Source organism: Ruditapes philippinarum, unplaced genomic scaffold (assembly GCF_026571515.1).
Source record: "Ruditapes philippinarum isolate M1 unplaced genomic scaffold, ASM2657151v2 ctg8793_1_1_1_1, whole genome shotgun sequence".
NCBI lineage: Eukaryota > Metazoa > Mollusca > Bivalvia > Venerida > Veneridae > Ruditapes > Ruditapes philippinarum.
Genome location: NW_026856621.1, coordinates 1 through 24751, shown reverse-complemented (window position 1 = coordinate 24751; position 24751 = coordinate 1). Strand labels below are relative to the sequence as shown.

The 24751-nt window shown below is 33.3% G+C and overlaps 1 pseudogene; it reads left to right on the top strand.

Annotated features, from left to right (window-relative positions):
- Window positions 1-825: 825 nt before the first annotated feature.
- Window positions 826-24016, top strand: LOC132747151 (neuroendocrine convertase 2-like; annotated as a pseudogene).
- Window positions 24017-24751: the final 735 nt, after the last annotated feature.

Sequence of the window (24751 nt, the reverse complement as noted above, 5' to 3'; positions counted from 1 at the left end):
TTCTCTGAAAGTTATTATTTCTTTTTATATACCTTATAAATATCAAGAATGTAGTCTTAAGAACCCCATAAAGTAACGTTTTTATCATATTTATAACATTTCTACAACATTAAAATTTCCGGCTGACAGGTCGCTAGAGATAAAAAAAAAATCTGTTGTTTTTTTATGTAACTTTTAAATGGTAAGATATGTCTTAAAAAAATAATTAAGAGTCGTTTTAATTTCTTTGCCAAACTTGTATTCTTTTTTAAGTTCAGGCCGCTAGGCCGCCAACTTCACGCCGCTAGGCCGCCAACTTCACGCCGCTGGACCGCTGGGTCGCCAGGCCGCCAACTTCCCACATGCGGTAAATATGAATATTTTCTTGTCCATTATCTCAGGCTATAGGTAAATATATGGAAATTTCCTTGTCATTTATGTCAGGCTATAGGTAAATATATGGAAATATCCTCAGGTTATAAGTAAATATATGGAAATTTCCTTGTCATTTATGTCAGGCTATAGGTAGATATATGGAAATATCCTCAGGCTATAAGTAAATATATGCAAATTTCCTTGTCATTTATGTCAGGCGCTATAGGTAGATATATGGAAATATCCTCAGGCTATAAGTAAATATATGGAAATTTCCTTGTTCTTTATCACAGGCCACATATAAATAACTGGAAATCTCCTTGTCCATTTATAGTGGTATGGAATGCTATTTTTAATATAAATGATGTCAATATTACTTAATTAAAATAACCTGTGAGAAGTTTTAATCGATATATGATCAACTAACAATAGCAAATAAAATTATACTGTATAGAAGCTTCAATAAATATATTCACCAACGTAGCAGGACGCGCATTGGAAAAAAAAACATATATGATGAAATAGTCTTTGATTTTGTAATGTAAACACATTTTAAATCGATTTTTATAAATATTTGAAATTATTTGAGATAATTTGATAAAATTAATATGGTTTAGCAGAGGACAAATTAAGCTTGGAAAACTACGTATTTTTAAAGTTATGCGTTTACAATTATGCATTTTTATCGTTGTATTTTCTCATGCCGGTGGATTTTCATCTCGGGTAAAAGGAACTAGTAACAGTGTATTGGTGTCTTATGACGGACAGCTAGCTGATTTAGAAGATAAACTAGGTCTCAAATTTAGGAGAAAGGTATTATTTTAACATTTTGAACATAGCCGACTTAAAATTAACTTATAAATGTATTTAAAAGTCACATTTCAATTATTTAATCACAAGGGGCACATACGGAAGCTTCCTGGTGCCAATTCATAATGTTCTATAAAAAAATGAACTCCTACGTAGGAGATAAAAAAGCCTATTTAGGAGTTTGTAACTGCTACGTAGGACTTTTAAACTCCTACGTAGGACTTTATAACACCTACGTAGGACTTTATAACTCCTATGTAGGAGATAAAAAGCCTAATTAGGAGTTTATAACTCCTACGTAGGACTTTTAAACTCCTACGTAGGACTTTTAAACTCCTACGTAGGACTTTATAACTCCTACGTAGGAGATAAAAGAGCCTAATTAGGAGTTTATATCTCCTACGTAGGACTTTTAAACTCCTACGTAGGACTGTATAACTCCTACGTAGAAGATAAAAAATCCTAATTAGGAGTTTGTATCTCCTACGTAGGACTTTATGACTTTATAAGAAATGCATACAGAATGCTTTGCAAATCTCAACATTCCGGACCGGTATATCGGCGAAGGAACAAGACTATTTGGTACTCATCGTTACAACGTATAGATGAGTACCTTTGTACTAGCGTTTTTAATACAAAACCGGTTTATGTACATTCTTTGTTCGCTCGAATGATTCGAGCTGTATTTAATCGGGGTTTTCATATTCGGAAATCAGTTTCTAGCGAGCAACTCTTAGGGACACTCACACATTCAAATTCAATGCCAAAATTATTTTGTGAAAAGCAAAATTTTTTAAAAGCGTACAAGCTTTGCCTAAATAAAATGTATTGTTTAATTTTTAACGGAAACATAGTGTAGACATTTTACATCGTTTTGTATAAATGTTAAATGTTTTGCAAGGATGAGGCCCAACATTCGGTGGTATTTGACAGTCACTTTCCTGTGATGGCAAATGGGCACAGGTTTCCAAAAATATTTTCCCTTAAATAACACTGAAATCAATTCAAAAACTTTAAAAGGGGTTTTTTGTTTTTGGTTTTTCCTGGACGAGTCGACCACGATTTGCAAAACATTTATATGACAGAGATAAAATTTATTAACCAATTACAATATTTATTGCTTTATGCTATACATGTATTTGCACGTTTATTATGTCATCTTGTGTACTGTCCCTAAATACAAGCGTTCTCGCATATTGCATTCGAGTGTTTTTAGTTTTTATTTGTAGAAGTTTTGTAGGAAATAAGATGGTACACTTAGTGAAGTGTCTTGTTCCTGCTCCGTAAAGTTTAAGAAGATATCGGTTTGCGGAGCATTATGCATGCATTTAATAATGAATTACATTGTATATCCTACTTTGAACAAAGTTTAACCCATACATTTTGTGTACCTGTGTATAATAAATATAACTAAACGTACATAATACAGAATCATCGTTTAATATATGCAGAGAATGACAAAATCATCTCTGGCTACAGACTAAAGGTATTTACTAAAGCGGCTTGCACAATTACAACTTGACACATATGAGCCGCGCCATGACAAAACCAACATAGTGGGTTTGCGACCAGTATGGATCCAGACCAGCCTGTGCATCCGCGCAGTCTGATCAGGATCCATGCTATTCGCTATCAGTTTCTCTATTTGTAATAGGGTTTGTAAGCGGACAGCATGGATTCTGATCAGACTGCGCGCATGCGCAGGCTGGTCTGGATCCATGCTAGTCGCAAATGCACTATGTTGCTTTTGTCATGGCGCGGCTCATATAATTTATTTTCCTACATAATATGCTATCTTAAGTTATACTCTAGCATACATGTCCGTCGAACTCTGTGCTTTCAGTACTTTGATATGTATCCTACGTAGGAGTTATAAAGTCCTACGTAGGAGTTTAAAAGTCCTACGTAGGAGTTACAAAGTCCTACGTAGGAGTTATAAAGTCCTAATTAGGCTTTTTTTATCTCCTACGTAGGAGTTATAAAGTCCTACGTAGGAGTTTAAAAGTCCTACATAGGAGTTATAAACTCCTAATTAGGCTTTTTATCTCCTACTTAGGAGTTATAAAGTCCAAAGTAGGAGTTATAAAGTCCTACGTAGGAATTACAAAGTCCTACGTAGGAGTTTAAAAGTCCTAATTAGGCTTTTTTTATCTCCTACGTAGGAGTTATAAAGTCCTACGTAGGAGTTATAAAGTCCTACGTAGGAGTTATAAAGTCCTACGTAGGAGTTTAAGTTTAAAAGTCCTACGTAGGAGTTATAAACTCCTAATTAGGCTTTTTATCTCCTACGTAGGAGTTATAAAGTCCTACGTAGGTGTTATAAAGTCCTCCGTAGGACTTACAAAGTCCTACGTAGGGGTTTAAAAGTCCTACGTAGGAGTAACAAACTCCTAATTAGGCTTTTTTATCTCCTACGTAGGAGTTATAAAGTCCTACGTAGGAGTTACAAAGTCCTACGTAGGAGTTTAAAAGTCCTACGTAGGAGTTACACACTCCTAATTAGGCTTTTTTATCTCCTACGTAGGAGTTTATTTTTTTATAGAACATTATGAATTGGCACCTTCCGTAGGAACACGATTCGGCGCACGCTGATGATTAAACAAAATTACGTTCGTGACGTCGCAATATAAATGAAAAATTTCACCAGCGTCATTTCTGAAGGGTACTCTTTTGAGTGCCGGATCATATAACCATAACCATTTTTTTTGCGAGACAAAAAGTGGTCATCTTTTCGCTCCATTCTCCGTATAAGAGTCCGAGAGCCGGTGTAACGTTGAAAAGAGACCCCAATAGAATAATGACCATTTTATATAAAATACTATAAAATACTGACCCTCATATATATATAATATGACACCCCTCCCCCCACTCCCCCCGATACTGTCAAAACAACGGTAAGATACCGGTAGGTCCCGCTAAGAATAAGCGAACATCTTATAAAAAGAAAATCTTATAAAAATGAAATTTAAAGTATTATAAATATGCCTAATGGAAATTCTGCTATCCATTTTTAGAGGAAACAAAGAGTTTCGGTAAAGAGCGAGTTCATTGCCAAGAGGAGGCAATATTTTCTTTTCTTTTTTTCTTCATATTTTGCCTTCACCTATGCAATTCAGCTATATAGGCCATCGTCTTTTTATATGTAATTAGGTATTTTGACTGAGAGTAAAATCAGTTCTTTATCAATTCATTTTGTAGTAATACCGCGCAAATAAAGCATACATTTATACCCTGATTTTTCTACGAGCTGCACCCTTCCTCAATTATGTTAAGTGCGTAATAGCGCAGTGATAAAGTGTTCGTTTCGTAAATGTTCGGATCCGGAAAAGTCGTTTAATGTTTTTCTTAGTTACTTTTCAATTTAATTAATGAATGTTAAATTTCATTAACACAGTGCTACTTTAGAACATGAAGTTTTACACTGATTAATATTCAGCATAATTCAAGTCAGCTTAATAGGGTGACAAATGGCTGATCATAAGCAAAGAAAGCCATATGCATATATTATGTGTAAATAGAAACCAACTATAAATGTGCAATAATCATTTGTTTTAGGTTTTTGTGATTTATGATTAACCTTCAAGTAAGCAAAGCATAAACTCTTAATACATGAATCAATATTGTTAAAATAGAGGAAATGAATGCATACTATATAAAATGATTTGGAAATAAGCTCATATTGATAATGCACTCAAAACATGTTAGAAACATTATTAGAAATTGAAATGCTGTTCTTATAAGCTGAACGCAATAACCACTGCGCATATTAAGGCTTACATTTATTCTATTTTATTGCAACACAAGGGACATCTGTGATGACATGTGTCGTCTCATGGTAGCCATAAAACGGCAAAAGTCATTCAACCTAAAAGCTTGTGCAATATGCAATCGATCAGTCCTGTAAAGTTTCATCGGTATTACAGGAGTAGTCCGGACACATTTCAAAATGAAAATCATGAAAGGACAAAAATCAATGAACCAAAAATGTTGATGAGATGCACAACTAGACAAGGTATTGATCATTCCTCCTACAGTTTTGATGAAATTGACCAGTAGTTTATGAGGAGTATCCCAGATAAACTTTTGTGTAACTGGCAATACAAAAACCACTTTTTTAATTAAAGGACAATTACTCAGCCAAAATCATTCAATGGAAAAAAAATGTGTATTATGCACAAGTACTTGACCTACCAATCAATCCTGTAAAGTTTCATTGCATTAACGGTATATGAAGAGTAGTCCGGACAAACATTATTAATACCTTTTTCATTCAGGGGCCATAACTGGTCCAAAAATCATTCAAGCGGTAAACCTGTGTAATATGCGCAAGTACTTGACCTACCAATAAAGTTTCATTGAAATTGCATAAGTGGTATAAGAGGAGTAGTCCGGACAAAGTTTAAAAATTAAAAATAATTAAAGGGCCATAACTCTGACAAAATTCATTGAACCGTTAAAACTCGATGATATGCACAACTAGCTAGGCTTTGTACTGGTAATTCCTGTAATGTTTGGATGAAATTGCATCAGTAATTTTTGAGAAGTAGTCCGGACAAGCAAGACATTTTTATTTAAGGGCCATGACTCGGCCAAAGATCATTCAACTGGAAAACCCATGCAATATGCGTACTAAACTACTAACTATCAGTGCAATATATTTTTCGAATTGCGGTAACATAACGCTTTTTTTTAAATGGAGCTACACCTACTTCGGTTGATGTTGTTGTTGATATTTCCAAGTTTTTCCTTTTCCTTAAGAGGGCATATCAGCTTTATATATTTACCATAAGTGTAGTGTAATTTAAGCATTTTGAAACTGGAAACGGTCATCTGGTCAGAATTTTAAAACAGCTAACGGTCTCATTTTAAAGAAGAAAATGCATGCAACTGACGGTAAAATATTTCATTTTCTATAATGTTTAAAGACAATTGAGGTATGCAAAAGGACTATGTTTTATGTGATGCCAAAAATGTGACCAATAAGATACGCATAAGTACCCATATATACATGTACCCCCAAAATAAGGCCAAGTGATGAGTGAATAGCCTAATAGTTTTATTACCTTTGAGCATATAAATCGTGCTGCAGTCGAATGACCCTAGCCGTTGTCATTTGTAGAAAATGCATTTACTAGTACTCTACTCTTTATGTATAGATCAAGTTCATTTATATTTTCCTGCAGAATGAGGATAGGCTACGGTTATAGTAGCTAGAAACCATTCCGTCCGATAGTAGTGAAAAGATTCGGTCACAAGCACGCACATGTGACATTACATATTTTTATCTGAGGATAATTATATTGACACTGTATGTTTGAAAGAGTCCAATAAGGGCTTTATACAAAATGTAGTTTGGGTGGGAGGGGGCCACTATTCTATGTATGTGACATTTGATATTTTTATCTGAGGATAATTATATTGACACTGTATGTTTGAAAGAGTCCAATAAGGGCTTTATACAAAATGTAGTTTGGGTGGGAGGGGGCCACTATTCTATGTATGTGACATTTGATATTTTTATCTGAGGATAATTATATTGACACTGTATGTTTGAAAGAGTCCAATAAGGGCTTTATACAAAATGTAGTTTGGGTGGGAGGGGGCCACTATTCTATGTATGTGACATTACATATTTTTATCTGAGGATAATTATATTGACACTGTATGTTTGAAAGAGTCCAATAAGGGCTTTATACAAAATGTAGTTTGGGTGGGAGGGGGCCACTATTCTATGTGAGGATAATTTTTCTACGTGAAGGGGAGTCATAATGTTATGACCAGGGTGGGTGAAAGTGGGCCACTTTTCTATGTGAGGATCATTTTTCTACGTAAGGGGAGTCATAATGTTATGACCGGGGGTCATTAGTTTATAACGTTACACCGTCTACTTTCAACTGTTTATCGCGATTTTTGAGCAATCTCGACACTTAATGGACAGTGTTATCAAGTTTTCAATTTTGATTGATAGTATCAATTTAAAACCTCCCTCGTCCGATCTCTTAACAATATGATTATTAACAAAAAAAATATTTTATCAACTGACAATTATTCTATGCGGTAAATCTACTAAATACCGGCTAGCATTTATCATCAAACGAACCAGGGGAAATACGTACATGTCATACAAATAGTAACCGCATTTTTTTTATTGTAAATACGCATATATCCTGATGAATAAAATAAAATATTGTATTATATACACTATAATCTCACATTTTGTTTGTATTAGGCTTACCTTATTCCCTAGCTTATGCCAGATTTGTAAAAAAAATTATGGATATGTGATCAGTTTTGTTTAAAAAAAAACAACAATTTCTTGTCCCAGACCTGCTAACATGTGAGGAAACATCGTTTTAGTACGCTATAGATGTAACCATTACCTGTTTCAGGTTCTCACAAGATATGAGTTTGTTGTTCCGCCCTCGGTTGATATAGACCAGCTTATCGAACGTCATCGTGAGGTAAGGACATTTGTTCTAAATGTTGGTTGGTCGTGGGTTATGGATATTAGTTCTAGACGTTGGTCGTTGGGAAAAGGAAATTTGTTTCTAGACGTTGAACGTGAGGTAAGGATATTTGTTATAGAATTGGTCTTGTGGTAAAGATATTTGTTCTAGACCTTGGTCGTGAGGTAAGGACATGTTTTTCTAGCCGTTGATCGTGAGGTAAGAAAAATTTGTTCTAGATGTTGGTCGTGAGGTAAGGATATATGCTCTACATGTTGGCCGTGAGGTAAGGATATTTGTTCTAGACGTTGGTCGTGAGGTAATGTTATTTGTTCAACATGTTGGTCGTGAGGTAAGGAAATTTGTTCTGAAGTTGGTCGTTAGGTAAGAATATTTGTTCTAGACGTTAGTCGTGAGGTAAGGATATTTGTTCTAGACGTTGGTCTTGAGGTAAGGATATTTGTTCTAGAAGTTGGTCGTGAGGTAAGGATATTTATTCTAGACGTTGGTCGTGAGGTAAGGATATTTATTCTACATGTTGGTCGTGAGGTAAGGATATAAAGTATGAAGATTTGTACAATAGTATCACTGTTCCAGACGTCCATCGTTATGTTAAGAGATTTGTTATAGACGTGATGTCGTTGTTGGACTGGGTTATTTTTTCTGAATGCTGATTGTGAGAACATTTGACTTAGATGTTCATCGTGAGAACAAGTGTTTTAGGTATTCATCGTTATTTACAGACGTTTATTGTGAGGAGGATATTTGTTGTAGATGTTTATTGTGAGGAGGATATTTGTTCTAGATGTTTATTTGACGACAGATGTTTCAGATGTTTATTGTGAGGAAAGACATTTGTTCTAGGCGCTCTTTTGTTTCATGAACAGCAATTAAAAATGATTTTAATCGAAACAAAATTAGTGATATAAAAATGACAATAGAATACTTCTTAATACAGTACGAATAAAATTATATGATAATATAGATATAGGACATGGGCATAAGTCGTAAGTCATTTCATGTACTTTAACTAGTCAACGTTTAAAATGAAAATAAATGTATGAATTCGGGGTATACTGTATGCAGAGAATTTATTTTGGCTTCAGATAGAAATTCAAAAGTTAACCCATCAACACAGGACTAAAAAAGCTGTTCCAATCAGCGATGCCAAATGGTCTGACCAATGGCAATTGGTGAGTTCTTAGTGATATTTTCTCTTACTGAAAAAAAAAGTTATTTCATCTTTGCACTCTATGATATTTACTAACGCTTCTTGTATTTTATTTAGTCTAATTACAAAAACACGTCTCTAAAATTTGTATTGCCATAGGAAGAAATATGAAGTGTGATTTTAAGCGTCTCATTTCAAAACAGTTACTTGGAATTTTCTCTCCGGTGCATGCTAGCATATTTATAAGTATGATACTATAGTATTTGACGTTTTCATAACAGCAAACAAGTCAAAGTCCAAGTATGAATGTTTACAATGCGTGGGACAAAGGTTTCACCGGAAGTGGTATTACCATAGCAATAGTGGATGACGGTATAGATGTTTATCATGGTGATCTTTCTGGTAACTATGTAAGTCCTTAATTATAACTATATAAATCATGCTCCCGTTTTTACATGACTATATATATATGATATTATATAGCTATTAGCTATACGTGTATATAGCTACTCCTCTGCTTTCAACATATCAATATCGATTTCAAACATGAGACATTCTTATTTAAGAAAACTTACACCAATTCCGGTGAAATAATATACAGTAAAGGATATTTGTTCGTGTTCGTTTATTTATTTCATTTTGTCGAGTGGACATTGGAAAGTGTAACGATTATTGTTGTTATGAGTAAAGAAATTATCATATACAATTTATATAACATTAAATAATAATGCTACAATGATTAAAATAATTCAAATTGTCAATATTTAAAAAAATAATAACTTTTGTATTTTTATTTTAGAATGCTGGGTTGAGTTATGACATCATATATGACAGTGCTGATCCATCACACGTGGGACCCCCCGATGATGATGGGTACTTGGTTTATATGTTATTTTCTTATTAAATCTAAAATGGAAATACATTATTTTCATGTTCTTTGGTCGTTCTTTGGTCGCTCTTTAATTTATCATGTAATAGAAGTTTTTAACTAGCTTCTAAGTCATGCATTTTTAATACATATTGCAACACTAAAAGTTACCCTTGTAAATTTCATGAAAAATAACTGTAACGACTTTGGTAGATCGTCATAAGTCACAATATAGGGTTAACGCACGTTTTTCCGTGTTATAACGTCTGCAGAGTCCCGAGGAACGGTTGGTGCCCGAGCCCGGTAGGGCGAGGTCTCCAACAGTTCCGAGGGACTCTGCAGACTTTATAACACGAAATAAACGTGCGTTGACGCTATTATAGCATAAAATTTTCAAACAGAGTCGTGATGTATAGTTTATACAAAACACAATTACATTAAATTCTTGTGCTTGGACGGTATTTATCCAATTCTATGTTTTACGTATGCGTTTCATTTTTCCGGGGCCAACAATTTGGAAAATTCTCGGAACCGAACGAAATTTTGAATTTTAATTGATTTAACAAAGTTTGGCCTTTGGAGATTTATTATCTCAAGAAAAAAAAACATTACATTACTCTACCCTTTACCCAAGACAAAATATGACCCTCAGAAATTCTTAGAATGATTTCAGATTGACGGTAGAAAAAGATCAGTGACATCAGAATCGGTTTTTCTTTTCAAGCAAACAAGTTTACAAAAAAATCAGGCACTAAGCATTATTCTCTCAAAGAAATATAAAGAGCATTTATCAGTATTAACATAAATAAAAAACATTTCTCATATTAATTTTGTGTTATCTAGTTTTGTAAGTTAATCGGAGTGTTAAACTGAATGACAGGTAGATTCTACTGCATTTGTTTACATTGACAACTGTCCGTTTCTTAGAAAGGGCGACAACCAAGATTAGCACCGATGTCTATACGCCGTTTTTCCGGCATAGTTACTTGAATATGCGATTGAGGCCCTCGAATATAACAAGAGCGCGTGCCTCTTTGACAAACAGGCCAAATCGTCATTTTTTGTTTGTTTGTTTGTTTACTGGGCCCTGTATGTATTGCGCATAGGTGAAACCGGGCTATAACAAGAGCGCGTGACTATGTTAACACATGGTTTTGGTCCCGTTATAACATGGGCAAAAGAGGGGAAAATAGCCGATTTTATGCTATAATGAGCATTACAATTTGTCGAGTGCAAAAACTAAAGGTGGTGAATTAATATAAAGGAAAGTATCCAATATGTAAAGGCATAAACCATTCTCATGCAGTGGTGAGCTAGCTTTTTTCACCGACAGGGTTTGTGTGCCGTACATGAAGCAGCATGCTAAAATCCAATTTGAATAGTAATGTTTTAGCATAAAAGGTCTGATATTTGAACTAACTTTTATAATATTTTAGCATAAAAGGTCTGATATTTGAACTAACTTTTAAAATATTTTAGCATAAAATGTCTGATATTTGAACTAACTTTTATAATATTTTAGCATAAAATGTCTGATATTTGAACTAACTTTTATAATATTTAAGCATAAAAGTTCTGATATTTGAACCAACTGTTATTGGGATAATTTTGTTACAGACATGGTACAAATTGTGCAGGTGTTGTGGCAGCTGTCAAGAATACCGGTTTGTTATAGTGGGCGTGGCATATGAGGCTTCCATACCAGGTTAAAATAGTTCCTAGATAAAAAATATATAAGCTACCATTACTAGTACCTTTTAAGCGATTTTTCATATATATTAAATACTTACGTTGAAGGGGCTTATTAAAATAACACTACACTTAAACCAGCCTTCGAAATAAAGCAGTCATAGATGACCCGATTCTAAGTACATGCATACACATATAAACACGTTACGTATATAGTTATTTATAAGTGTTTTCTAGAATATAAGTCTGCTATATAATATGCACTCTACTTGCATTGGTAGTCAGGATGAAATAGTCCGAACAAAAAGCATAAAGAAGGGGAATTACTTCCTGAAAAAATTATTGAACCAAAACAGCTACTTATGTGCACACCTATGAAGTTTTAAGGTTCTTATTGGTTGCTAAGTAATAGTCTGAAAACTCTTTACGACATACAGTAACTTTGTAAAAATCCATCGAAACAACTAACATAGTCCTCTTGATGGTGAATCTCGATGAACTGCTGAGGAATAGTCCTGACAATATTCAGGAAAATTATAATAGTATTTTACGTTTATTCTACAGCAATACGTATTTTAGACGACACGTACCCTGCTTCTGAAGCAGACGAAGCTTTAGCGTTAACGCACGAGCTCGCGAGCATCGATATATATAGTAATAGCTGGGGTCCTAGTGATGACGGCGAAACGTTTTATTCACTAGCCAGTATACAACGGGAAGCTTTACAAACAGGGGTGACTAAGGTAAACGTTTTGACAAGACTCAAACGTAAGGTCATTGTGTCTGGGTTTTTAGTGATTATTTAAAGTATACATATTTAATATATCTTTGAGTGAATATTTATAAATATGTTAAATTATCTTTGAGTGAATATTTACAAATTTATTTAATGCATCTGAGTCAATGTTAATAGAATATATTTCATAAATGTATCTTTGAGTGAATATTATACAATTATTGACTAGTGAGCCATTGAATATGATGTGATATTCACCGGCAGATGACATATTGACCGAGGCGATAGCCGAGGTCAATATGACTTTCTGCCGGTGAATATCACATCATATTCAATGGCTCACTAGTCAATAATTGTTTTATTATATGAATAGGCTCAGAATTTTAAAGAAAAAATCACGAAAAAGTACAACCTTATATACATGTACAAATTCTGCCTCGTTGAAGTGCGGGAAAAAAGACGCACGTGTTAGGCGTGCAATGACTACGCGAACGCTGCGCATACGAAAGTAATTCAAGTTTATACTCATCGATGCGGTTTAGCCTTTAAGTATAACAGTAATGCCTAGGTCACAAATCAAACGGGCGCCGTCCGATTAAACGATTTTTGGGGAGGCTATGCCGACCCAATGTTAATACCGTCCGTCAAATCTTACTGCCGCGGTAATCAGGTCAAAAAATAGTACCTTGATTTTTTCTAAGCTGACTCATCACTCATCACAGACATTTACAATATGAAAATATTTTCATTCTTTAATTTCATATCAGATAATAATTCTCTGAAAAATTCTTGATTTTTGTTTGTTATTTTTTCAAAATCACTACTCCGTGACGTCATACTGCCGCGGTAATCAGGTGTAGGCATACGTACGTCTGTAATAAATAGTTCTGGTATGAAAACCCTTCTACATAATAACTTTATCAATAATTTTTTAACAAAAAAGCATAATTGAAAATTTATAAGTAAATGCTTTAATTAGGTGGCAAATATTCTTTATTATTTTTGATAACAATTTTCCAATTACTACGCAGCGACCAACTGTTTATGACGGGTCATTAACTAGAACGTTGCAACACCGTAGTCTCAATATCATGCATGTTCTTTTGTTGATATAAACCATTAATAGTCCTTAATATTTTTTAAAGACAAATAATGGTAAATTGTCGCTTACATCAGAGACATGGATCGTGCTTGCGTGATAACTAAGGAAAACTAACTTATTAGTACACCCTAGGAGGCTGTACGCGGAAAACGCTCATAAACCGCTATATCATATAGCTGTACGTAAAGTGAACAGTTAAATGACAGAAATATGTGGTCAAATATGTTTTAACAAGGAAATAATTATTTCAGAGACGCAAAGAAGATCAGTCTTCAATCAAATGAATGATCCCGTATTGTGTAATTAGAAAGTTTATTCAATTCTAGGGCAACGCATCATAATTTGATAGTCCATGTGTAATAAAATTCAAATTTTCAATACAGATTATGAGATATTAAAGAATAAGAGGCTTAAAAAACAACAAAAAACGCATATATATACGAATGACTTACAGTTTAGCATCGGGAATTCATCAACATATCTTACGAAACTTTAATTTGAAAACGTTATTTGCGGGCGCTGAAGTGATTAATGTTTATTTGAATAAATCAAATAAAAAAACTTATATGTTTGTGTTCTAAAAATAATCGGCGGCATAAGAGGAATTTCGTATTCATTTTACAAAAAATACTACAGAAAATGTGTTGTTGTTTTTTTGTTTTGTTTTGAACAAAAGTGTGTGTGTTTTAAGTTTATTTATACTCGGGGCCGGAATAACCATATGTCCGAGATTATAGCATCGGGGACGTCTTTTTCAAGCCGTATCTTCCTGGTAGCCCATTCTTCGTTCGTTGGTGGTAAAGGAGACGACAATACTGGCAAGGCATCAACTTCCTGACTGACGACAACAAAAATGGCATTCATTAGCGCCAAACCTCCAGAGAAAGTCACGACAGGTCAACCAATCACCTCTGGTACTTGAGATGACTTGACCTTGACCTGCCGTGTGCCTTCTCCGCGACGTGCACGCCTCTGGGGGGATTTGGAGAAGTTTCAACAAAAAACTTCCAAAACACGCTATTTATAAATTATAACACCATTCATAGCACTGACGCTTCGATGTTCTCATCTATTTGCGGGAAATGGTCGACAGGGAAAACCCTACGTAATAACCGCACACCCTTTTAACAATAGATTTTCCGCAGTTATATTTCAAGCTAGTGAGGTTTAAAAAATACATGTAGAATCTATCTATTAACTACCATAAGTTGGTTGAGTGTTGGCGGTAAAAAAAGAAGATATAACTTCCTGATCAATTTTCACTTAGGTTGATTCAATTTTGAATAAGCTTTGCAGATATGTATTTTTTCAAGAAATATTTAGTTTTAATAAATATCCGAAGCCGTCAAAGTCAGCGACGAGTAATGAAATGGGAATAATTTTCTGAAACGTGATTTTATTCCAGATTTGCTTCGGAAGAAGATATCTTTCTGTCCGTAGAGAATGGATATTAATACTCATCACAAGACAGTATCTTATCGATCTCAATTATGGTACATGACATGTATAATTTTTATGTTCAATAAAAATGTTGCATAACTTGCAGTTGTTATTATCATTCAATGATATTAAAATGACATAAAGTATTTATGATGAACTGTCCTAGAATATTTTGATAAGGAACAGTCAGTTGTAAAATGTTATTGTTATCTTATAATGAACAGTCGTCATACTTTCTGGTATGTCATTTATTATTGACAGTTTAGGTTTTTCAAAATTTGCAGGATTAGCAGTCCGAATGTAGACCTCAATGAAATGTTCTGGAATATTAACAAAATGAATAGTCAACCATATTAACCATATATATGAATGGTTGAACACAACAGTAAGGATAAATGACACAATGTGCATATCTTCTTATTTTGGTAATAATTGAAATAACAGCACATTTTAAGCAAAAAGAAAAGAAACTATAAGTCTGAAACATTCTGTCATAGCCTCCCCATCAGTACATTCAGTGCTTTGATTATAAAATCGGCAGATTTTTTGATGTCGTGGTCGCCGGGCGATTTTAAATCTGATGCCTTGCGTGGTCATGAATGAAACAGTCGTCGGGCGATTTTTTGCCGAGTGGATTTTACCGGATTAGGCGGTCGCCGCCCGATGTCCGTACGGCGCCTGTACGATTTAAAAGTGAATCGGACGGTTGCCGCGCGGGCGCCGGGCGACAATGACTTTACATTTAATGACATCATAGATAAATCAGCCAGTTGTAATTATGCCAGCAAAGAAGTCAGCGGGAAGGTCAAGGAGTTGGCCGTGTTGTTGACAACAAGTCACCAACGGCCAGTATCGAGGCCGTAGAAGGCGAAAATCAATCAGACATTCGCATGGACATTGAAGAAAAAATTCATGTTACTAGTATTTAAAAGAAATTCACAAATATATTTTTGAGGCAATTACAACTTCTTCAAGCTGAAATTACAACAAACACAAGCAGCCCGGTCGCCGGATGACAAAACGATGACCGCCCGGTGCCTGTACATGAATCGTCCGGGTACCGGGCGATAATCGTTTGACTACTTGTCTCTATTCAGGCACCGGGCGGGGCCCGGCCGATGTCCGCCCGGACGCCTTTTAAATCGGACGCTGTTTTAGTAGAACAAAAAATCGCCCGATCAAAAAATCATCCGCTCGATGATATTTATACTCAGTGACCCCAAAAATTATCGTCCGGCCGCCGTTAGCTTTTAAGTATTACTTAAAACTCGAAGGCGCCCGCCCGATGAGCAAAATTTTCAGCTGCTGCCGTCCGATAGTCACTGCCGCCGGACGGACGCCGGCCGATATTGCGATTTTTTGGAGAAACAGACGCCGCCCGGCGGCATTTTCTTATTTGTGACCTAGGCTAAAGTAATGATATTTCAATCGAGAAATATGCTATAAAGAACAAAACGCAACAATTATTTTTTAATTAGCACACGTAATTAACAGTCTACGGTGAATGGTCATTGAATATGAGTCTCAATCTATTTTTAGACTTGGAAAATCCAATTTAGCCAGTTAATATGATACTACCCCCAGTGAATGTGATTTTATAAAAAGTTCTGTTGACTACAGTTTGGACCAATGAGATTGCAGCTATTTTTAGATCATATAATAATAATAAATATATTTAGTATAGCATTGAGTGAATATTTATAAATATATTTCATATATGTATCTTTGAGTGATTTTCTATAAATATATTTAATATATCATTGAGTGAATCTTTACAAATGTATTTATTATATCTTAAGTCGTATGACAAGAATTATAGCTAACATTATATCCATGGTTACAGGGTAGAGGCGGTAAGGGTGTGATATATTCGTGGGCGTCTGGTAACGGAGGAGATTATGATGATTGTAATGCCGACGGATATGCTAATAGTATTTATACGATAGCTATTGCCGCCGTGTCGGAGACATCTGCGCCGACTTGGTACTCCGAACATTGTACAGCTATTCTTGCCGCAACTTACAGTGGTGACTTCCCAAACGCACGAATTGTAAATGCATTAATTTGATATTTTTGAGCATGGCATATAAATTATAGTACTTGGACCTTTGATTATCTAACTAATTTGTAAAAGTGCTAATTTATGAAATTATATTAAATATGTAGAGGTTATAACATGGGGCAAGTGTGCCGTTAGTCCATATTGGCACACTTGGTGACTTATTTGCCAGAGGGCAAATTTGAACCAAGTGTGCCATTGCCAATATGGACTAAATAAAGGCACACTTGCCCCATGTATATAATGACCTGTTTATTGCATATGTTCCGCAGCAATTTTTCAGACTGGAATAAAATTAAGCAATACCGTAATTGTTCTATTATATTTATTGTTGTTCGATTATTTTATCTAAATCCATCAAGCGATTCGTTAAAGATTTCAACTTCCTTTCGACGGCCATTTTTTTGCGATGCGGCTGTCAATTACGTAACGTGTATACGCGCGGACGTTCTGCCGTTACTGTACAACAGGTGCGTGATAACCGGAAATAGCCTCAATATGGAATTTTGCACACTTGGCAAGTGCGCCAATATGACTTATTGGCACACTTGCTCAAATACGGGATTTTCGCATGTCATATTCAGAAAAAATAAACGCATTTTTATTACTAATTATAGTAACGTATGCAATAAAGTCAAATTATACACATTTATATAATCATAAAGGATAATCAAATGCACCAAAAATTAGAATATACTTTTAAAGTTTCAAATGATTACTGCTCAAAATTGAAATTTTATTAAAAGTTCATGTATTATATTACAATTTGAAAGTTTTGTCTTCATTGTTAGATCTATTTTAATATTTTATTGTTTTAATCTTATATTTTATTCCTTTACACGCATTAGATTATGAAAATATAATTTATTTGTTGAGTTTTATCGTATATCTTCAAACTATAATATTTTCCTTTTAAAACACTGTAACGAGACTCGTTTAAAAGTTTAAATTCCGTTGTGTATATGACTGAGTTATTTTTTATTTTGCAGGTTACAACAGGACCCAATAACACCTGTGTGAATGACTTCACGGGGACCTCATCAGCTTGCCCTCTAGCTTCCGGAATATTTGCATTAACACTACAAGCAAAGTATGATAACATACATAATTATGTCATATCCGATTAATTTTCATCTTTGATAACTACCACTCTATAAAATTGTCATGCAATACGGTCAAGTATTGTCTAGCAAGTAAAGCACTATGTACTAAATGTTTCCTCATCCATCCCTCAAAATTAATAAGTCATTATTGTTTTCAGTCCAGCACTGACGTGGAGAGACATGCAGCATATGTTGGTTGAATATTCTATATCTTCAGGTCTACATGCTGACGCAAATTTCTACACGAATGCTGCTGGTAAAACAGGTATATTATAGAAACATGATGTACCATATAGATTCATGTTGTTAATTATTCAAATATTATTAAATATTCAAATATTTCAAATCTATTCCAACATAATTTAGTCTAGTAAATTTTGCATTGATCGATAAGTGTTAAAAATATTATTTCAAAAACTAAATTGGTTAGTGTTTATTGATAAGCAAAATTTAAATAAGTGATAAAGAGCAGAACAGGCGCTCCATCAATTTAACTGTACATGCTTACTAATAATAATTATTACTAACCTATACTTGTAGTAAGTCATTGGTTCGGATTCGGGTTAATGGACGCTGAGGCGATGGTGGACAACGCGCCATCTTGGAAAAATGTACCTTCTAGTACAATCTGCTCATCAACGCAAATTGACGTGGATAGGTAACTGATCTTATCATCGTATTATACAAAATATTAGCTTTAATCGGAAAATAATTGTTATAATATGAATATATTAAATGTCATATAATACCTGTAATGTCAAAATGTATATGGCCAATTTATTTCTAATGCTTTTCAACTAATTTAGTTTTGTTATTGGAAAATTTATATTTCATTTGAAGAGTTGAAATTTTTTTTTCAAGCCGTAAGAAATCATGACTTTAGATTAACAAAATCACCTGGGAAAATGTAGCACATGCAATACGTGTAGTATTATTCCGAAAGTAAAGAAATTGACGCTATTGTGCTGTTGTTTTTCTTTCTGCTTATTTAAAACTTACATGTATATTGGAACTATATTACTAATGATAATCAATCAATATTCCACTTATATATTTTAAAGAAATTCAGTGACGTCATCGATAGTGAGCACGTACTCTGCCAGCCAGTGTTTCATAAGCTATCTAGAGCATTTGATTGTTACCATAAGATACCGTGCCTCGAGACGAGGAAATGTTGAATTCTTCATTGACTCCCCGTCGGGTACCCGAAGTAAAATATTTAGATCGAGAACTAACGATTCGTCGTCGTCGTCAATAACCTGGGATTTTATGTCCGTTCATACATGGGGCGAAAACCCGGAAGGTGACTGGACATTAAATATGTCGGATGCAAACGTTGGAACAAGTATGTTTATCTTATTGATAGATGTGTTTACATATTTTTTTCTAAAATCACATATAAAAAAATCAACAACAAACCACCAGAAATATGATAAGAAAAACAGCTTCATTATGAGATATAAAAGTTTTATAATATAGTATAGATCTATGTTAATTTATCATGAAAATGATGATATAAAGTAGATTTGTGTATACATAAATCAGATGCCATTAGTATAAATACAAGAAAGCATTTTGTTGTAACAAACATTTGCTGGTAACGTGGGCACATAAAACAATATTTTGCCAAGAACGGGTCTACCTTGCGTTAAACTATGAAATAAAACAATTATTTTTGGCACGTTTGTATACTATTTGACTTGACTTTAAGATGAATTCTAATATATTAAAATCTATACCTAGGTATGAATCTTTATTACTGGAGTATACAGTTTTATGGCACTGTCACAGATCCATTAGCTGGAATTCCTGCTGGTATTATATACATTTCTCTATAAATTATGTATTGCATGTATTATAATTTTTGCTTTTACTAGTTTTGGATTATTTCAATGTCTGCTGGTAATTTATTTCAATTTCGGCTGGTAAATTATTTCAATTTCTGCTGATAAATTATTGCAATTTCTGCTGGTAAATTATTTCAATTTCTGCTGATAAATTATTTCAATATTTGCTGATAAATTATTTCAATTTCTGCTAGTAAATTATTTCAATTTCTGCTGGTAAATTATTGCAATTTCTGCTGGTAAATTATTTCAATTTCTGCTGGTAAATTATTGCAATTTCTGCTGGTAAATTATTTCAATTTCTGCTGGTAAATTATTTCAATTTCTGCTGGTAAATTATTGCAATTTCTGCTGGTAAATTATTGCAATTTCTGCTGGTAAATTATTGCAATTTCTGCTGGTAAATTATTGCAATTTCTGCTGGTAAATTATTGCAATTTCTGCTAGTAAATTATTTCAATTTCTGCTGGTAAATTATTGCAATTTCTGCTAGTAAATTATTGCAATTTCTGCTGGTAAATTATTTCAATTTCTGCTGGTAAATTATTGCAATTTCTGCTGGTAAATTATTGCAATTTCTGCTGGTAAATTATTTCAATTTCTGCTAGTAAATTATTTCAATTTCTGCTGGTAAATTATGTCAATTTCTGCTAGTAAATTATTTCAATTTCTGCTGGTAAATTATGTCAATTTCTGCTAGTAAATTATTTCAATTTCTGCTGGTAAATTATGTCAATTTCTGCTAGTAAATTATTTCAATTTCTGCTGGTAAATTATGTCAATTTCTGCTAGTAAATTATTGCAATTTCTGCTGGTAAATTATTGCAATTTCGGCTAGTAAATTATTGCAATTTCTGCTGGTAAATTATTGCAATTTCTGCTGGTAAATTATTGCAATTTCTGCTGGTAAATTATTGCAATTTCTGCTGGTAAATTATTGCAATTTCTGCTAGTAAATTATTTCAATTTCTGCTGGTAAATTATGTCAATTTCTGCTAGTAAATTATTGCAATTTCTGCTGGTAAATTATTGCAATTTCTGCTGGTAAATTATTGCAATTTCTGCTGGTAAATTATTGCAATTTCTGCTAGTAAATTATTGCAATTTCTGCTGGTAAATTATTGCAATTTCTGCTGGTAAATTATTGCAATTTCTGCTGGTAAATTATTGCAATTTCTGCTAGTAAATTATTTCAATTTCTGCTGGTAAATTATGTCAATTTCTGCTAGTAAATTATTGCAATTTCTGCTGGTAAATTATTGCAATTTCTGCTGGTAAATTATTGCAATTTCTGCTGGTAAATTATTGCAATTTCTGCTGGTAAATTATTGTCAATTTCTGCTAGTAAATTATTTCAATTTCTGCTGGTAAATTATGTCAATTTCTGCTAGTAAATTATTTCAATTTCTGCTGGTAAATTATGTCAATTTCTGCTAGTAAATTATTTCAATTTCTGCTGGTAAATTATTGTCAATTTCTGCTAGTAAATTATTGCAATTTCTGCTGGTAAATTATGTCAATTTCTGCTAGTAAATTATTGCAATTTCTGCTGGTAAATTATTGCAATTTCGGCTAGTAAATTATTGCAATTTCTGCTGGTAAATTATTGCAATTTCTGCTGGTAAATTATTGCAATTTCTGCTGGTAAATTATTGCAATTTCTGCTGGTAAATTATTGCAATTTCTGCTAGTAAATTATTTCAATTTCTGCTGGTAAATTATGTCAATTTCTGCTAGTAAATTATTGCAATTTCTGCTGGTAAATTATTGCAATTTCTGCTAGTAAATTATTGCAATTTCTGCTGGTAAATTATTGCAATTTCTGCTGGTAAATTATTTCAATTTCTGCTGGTAAATTATTTCAATTTCTGCTGGTAAATTATTGCAATTTCTGCTGGTAAATTATTTCAATTTCTGCTGGTAAATTATTTCAATTTCTGCTGGTAAATTATTGCAATTTCTGCTGGTAAATTATTGCAATTTCTGCTGGTAAATTATTGCAATTTCTGCTGGTAAATTATTTCAATTTCTGCTGGTAAATTATTTCAATTTCTGCTGGTAAATTATTTCAATTTCTGCTGGTAAATTATTGCAATTTCTGCTGGTAAATTATTTCAATTTCTGCTGGTAAATTGTTGCAATTTCTGCTGGTAAATTGTTGCAATTTCTGCTGGTAAATTATTCAAAATATGCTGTTATTATTTTCACTTTCTGCAGGTAAATCATTTCAATTTCTGTTGGTATAATTATGCTCTCATTTGTTTGTTGGTAAACTTTTTCAATTTCTTTTGGTGAATAATTTCATGTTTTTTTAGGTAAATTATTTCAGTTTCTGTTGTTAATTATTTCAATTTCTGTTGGTATAATATTGAATACTTAAATGGCTGATTTTAAAGGGACTTCACTGAGGTTTAAAAGCCTAAAAACATAACATTTGAATTTCTTACATAAATGAGCTGGGATACTTTAAACAGAAATATATGCAAAGGTAGTTAAGAAATATACTATGAAATAAATTGAAAAACGTATTTTAATGATTTTCTTAGCCCGATTTGAGTGATTAGCGTTTAAACGTTTTTCATTTTGGGTCATTTTTTTACAATTTGAATAATTATTCTGGAAAACGAAGTGCGCGAATGATCTGAAATTTTGCACAAAGATAAGTGGTCTAAACCTACATCAAATGGTACATTTATCTGCAAAAATATTTTCAGTCCCATCATGTCAAAATACCTCAGTGGAGTCCCTTTAAGAAGTCTTTTTAGCATGATACAAGATTCTGCCTTTTTACAGCTGGTGAATTTGGTGGTTCGTGCATAGATTCCGCGGAATGTAGTGCTCTCACAGATGGTGGTTGTTTACAGGACGGTAAAATATGTGTCGTCTGCAACGACGGATATCGCGTGATTGACATATATTGTAAACAGGGTAATTTATTATTATATCAATGAGGATCCCTTATTTAGTAAAAAATATCAGTTTTGCAATTCTTTTCATTTTTTTGTTCATTTGAAAAATATATGTATACATACATACATACATACATACATACACGCACGCACGCACGCACGCGCATACATATATACACGCACGCACACACACACACATACATATATACATATAAATCTTCGGATGTAGAGAAAAAGTAGTGTAGCTTATAGAGCAAAGTCAATAATCGTCAATATTCGAATTTTATGAACTTCAAAACAAATACGTTTTTATATAAATATTTACAAAATGATATATGATAGTTATATAAAGAACGCTATAGTTTATCTTTCAAACTTCAAATTTCATTTTTACTATAATTTTACAGATGGTCGGTTAGGTGGATTTTGTGATGACAATGTCACGTGTGCAACCATTTCTCTTGAATGTATCAACAATGTATGCGAAGAAAAGGAGCAAGGTTTATTTTTAACTATATAACTGCAAAATGTTTAATCTTTTTATCGTGTTTAGATTTCTACTTTCATTGCAAACTTGATATTGTGTATGTCTGATATGTATTACGTCTGAAATATCGTTCTTTGATATGTTAAAGATACATTACCTTGTCATTATTTTTTTTGCAGACGAAGAAACTGACAATACGCCACTTATCGTGGGCGCCGTTATTGGGGCTTGTGTTGGTATAGCCCTGCTGGTAGGTGCTGGCTACATTCTATACAAAGTTTGTACTGGTGTTAAAGCGACCTCTGCCGTCACCCCTGCACTATATGTACGACCACCAGTGTATTCATCACAACCTCCGCTATATTCTTCATCCGGGGCAACTGCAAACCAACGTATACCATATGTCGGCCATTTTGAAAACAGTGTGTCATTATTTAAATCGCGGTAATGGTGTTACATTTCAGTTTTTTCATGTTTCAGTTAAAATTTCTAATTATTATTTTGCTTGATTTTAAATATTAAAATAATCCTTACTTTGTAACTCAAAATTTATTGTTATTATTATTATTTAACAAACAAGAACATTTAGAAAATAATGATTGTTTTAGACATAGGCACACATTTAATCGACTTTTTTGCAGAATTTGTAAAATGTTGTTCTGTTTCTTATATGAAATTTTCATTATGTCAGAGATATAGATTTATTTATCACAAGGGTAACTTTAAGATTCAAAAAGTGTTGGTCATTCAATTTTTTTATTAAATTTTACTTTTACATTTCTTAAATATATATGACACACCTACAATCAATACTGTTGATATTGTATGTATCAAATACTAATGCTTCTGTAGAAAATAAGCTTTTGAGCTTTCATTTTCATGTACATTTGTACCAGCCTAGAATTTTATGTAAATATGTACATGTTACATGCCACAGTGGTGTTATGTTTCTAGCTATTTAGTTTCAGTGTAAATCAAAAGTAAAACATGTATGTATGTATGTATATATATATATATATATATTTATTACCCTTCCAGATTTTTTCCGCCTTTTTGATTGGATATTGATCACCCGAAAAAAATTGATATTACCGAGCCAGACGGGTAATATGCACATTAAATTTCCCCGATGGGTACCCCACGTTGTAAACAACATGCGCCGTGCGATGCGCGTACGGTTTGATTTTACGCGATATAAATTCCGATTTACAAGCACTTTTAAACTGTCAAATGATAAATATTTACCAAAATAGAGTAATGATACATATTCTCGTCAGTATAGAAAACAAATATGACCTTGTGAAAGCTTGATATTAATTTCAAAAAAGTGCGTTCAACAGACTGCTCCTTTTCTCTTGTTTACATCCGTTATGTTCGAAAGATGATACGTCATGTATTTATGTGACGTCATGTTATGGTGAAGGGGTATCCTAAAGGGAATCTTATTTCGACGTTTCATTTGAATTAACAATGATTTATTTTAAAATCGTCTTAACTCGGCACGGGAAGGATAATAAAATTATTATTTTGGTTTTGGAGTGATATATGTGGATATATTACCTACCAAGATAAAATATCACCCTCGCCTAGCGGCTCGGGTGATATAAAATCTTGACAGGTAATATATCCACATATATCACTCCAAAACCAAAATAACATATAATATATATATATCATGTTTAAAATTCTGAGCTAGTTGATATTAAAATATGGCAGCTCAACTTTCTGTG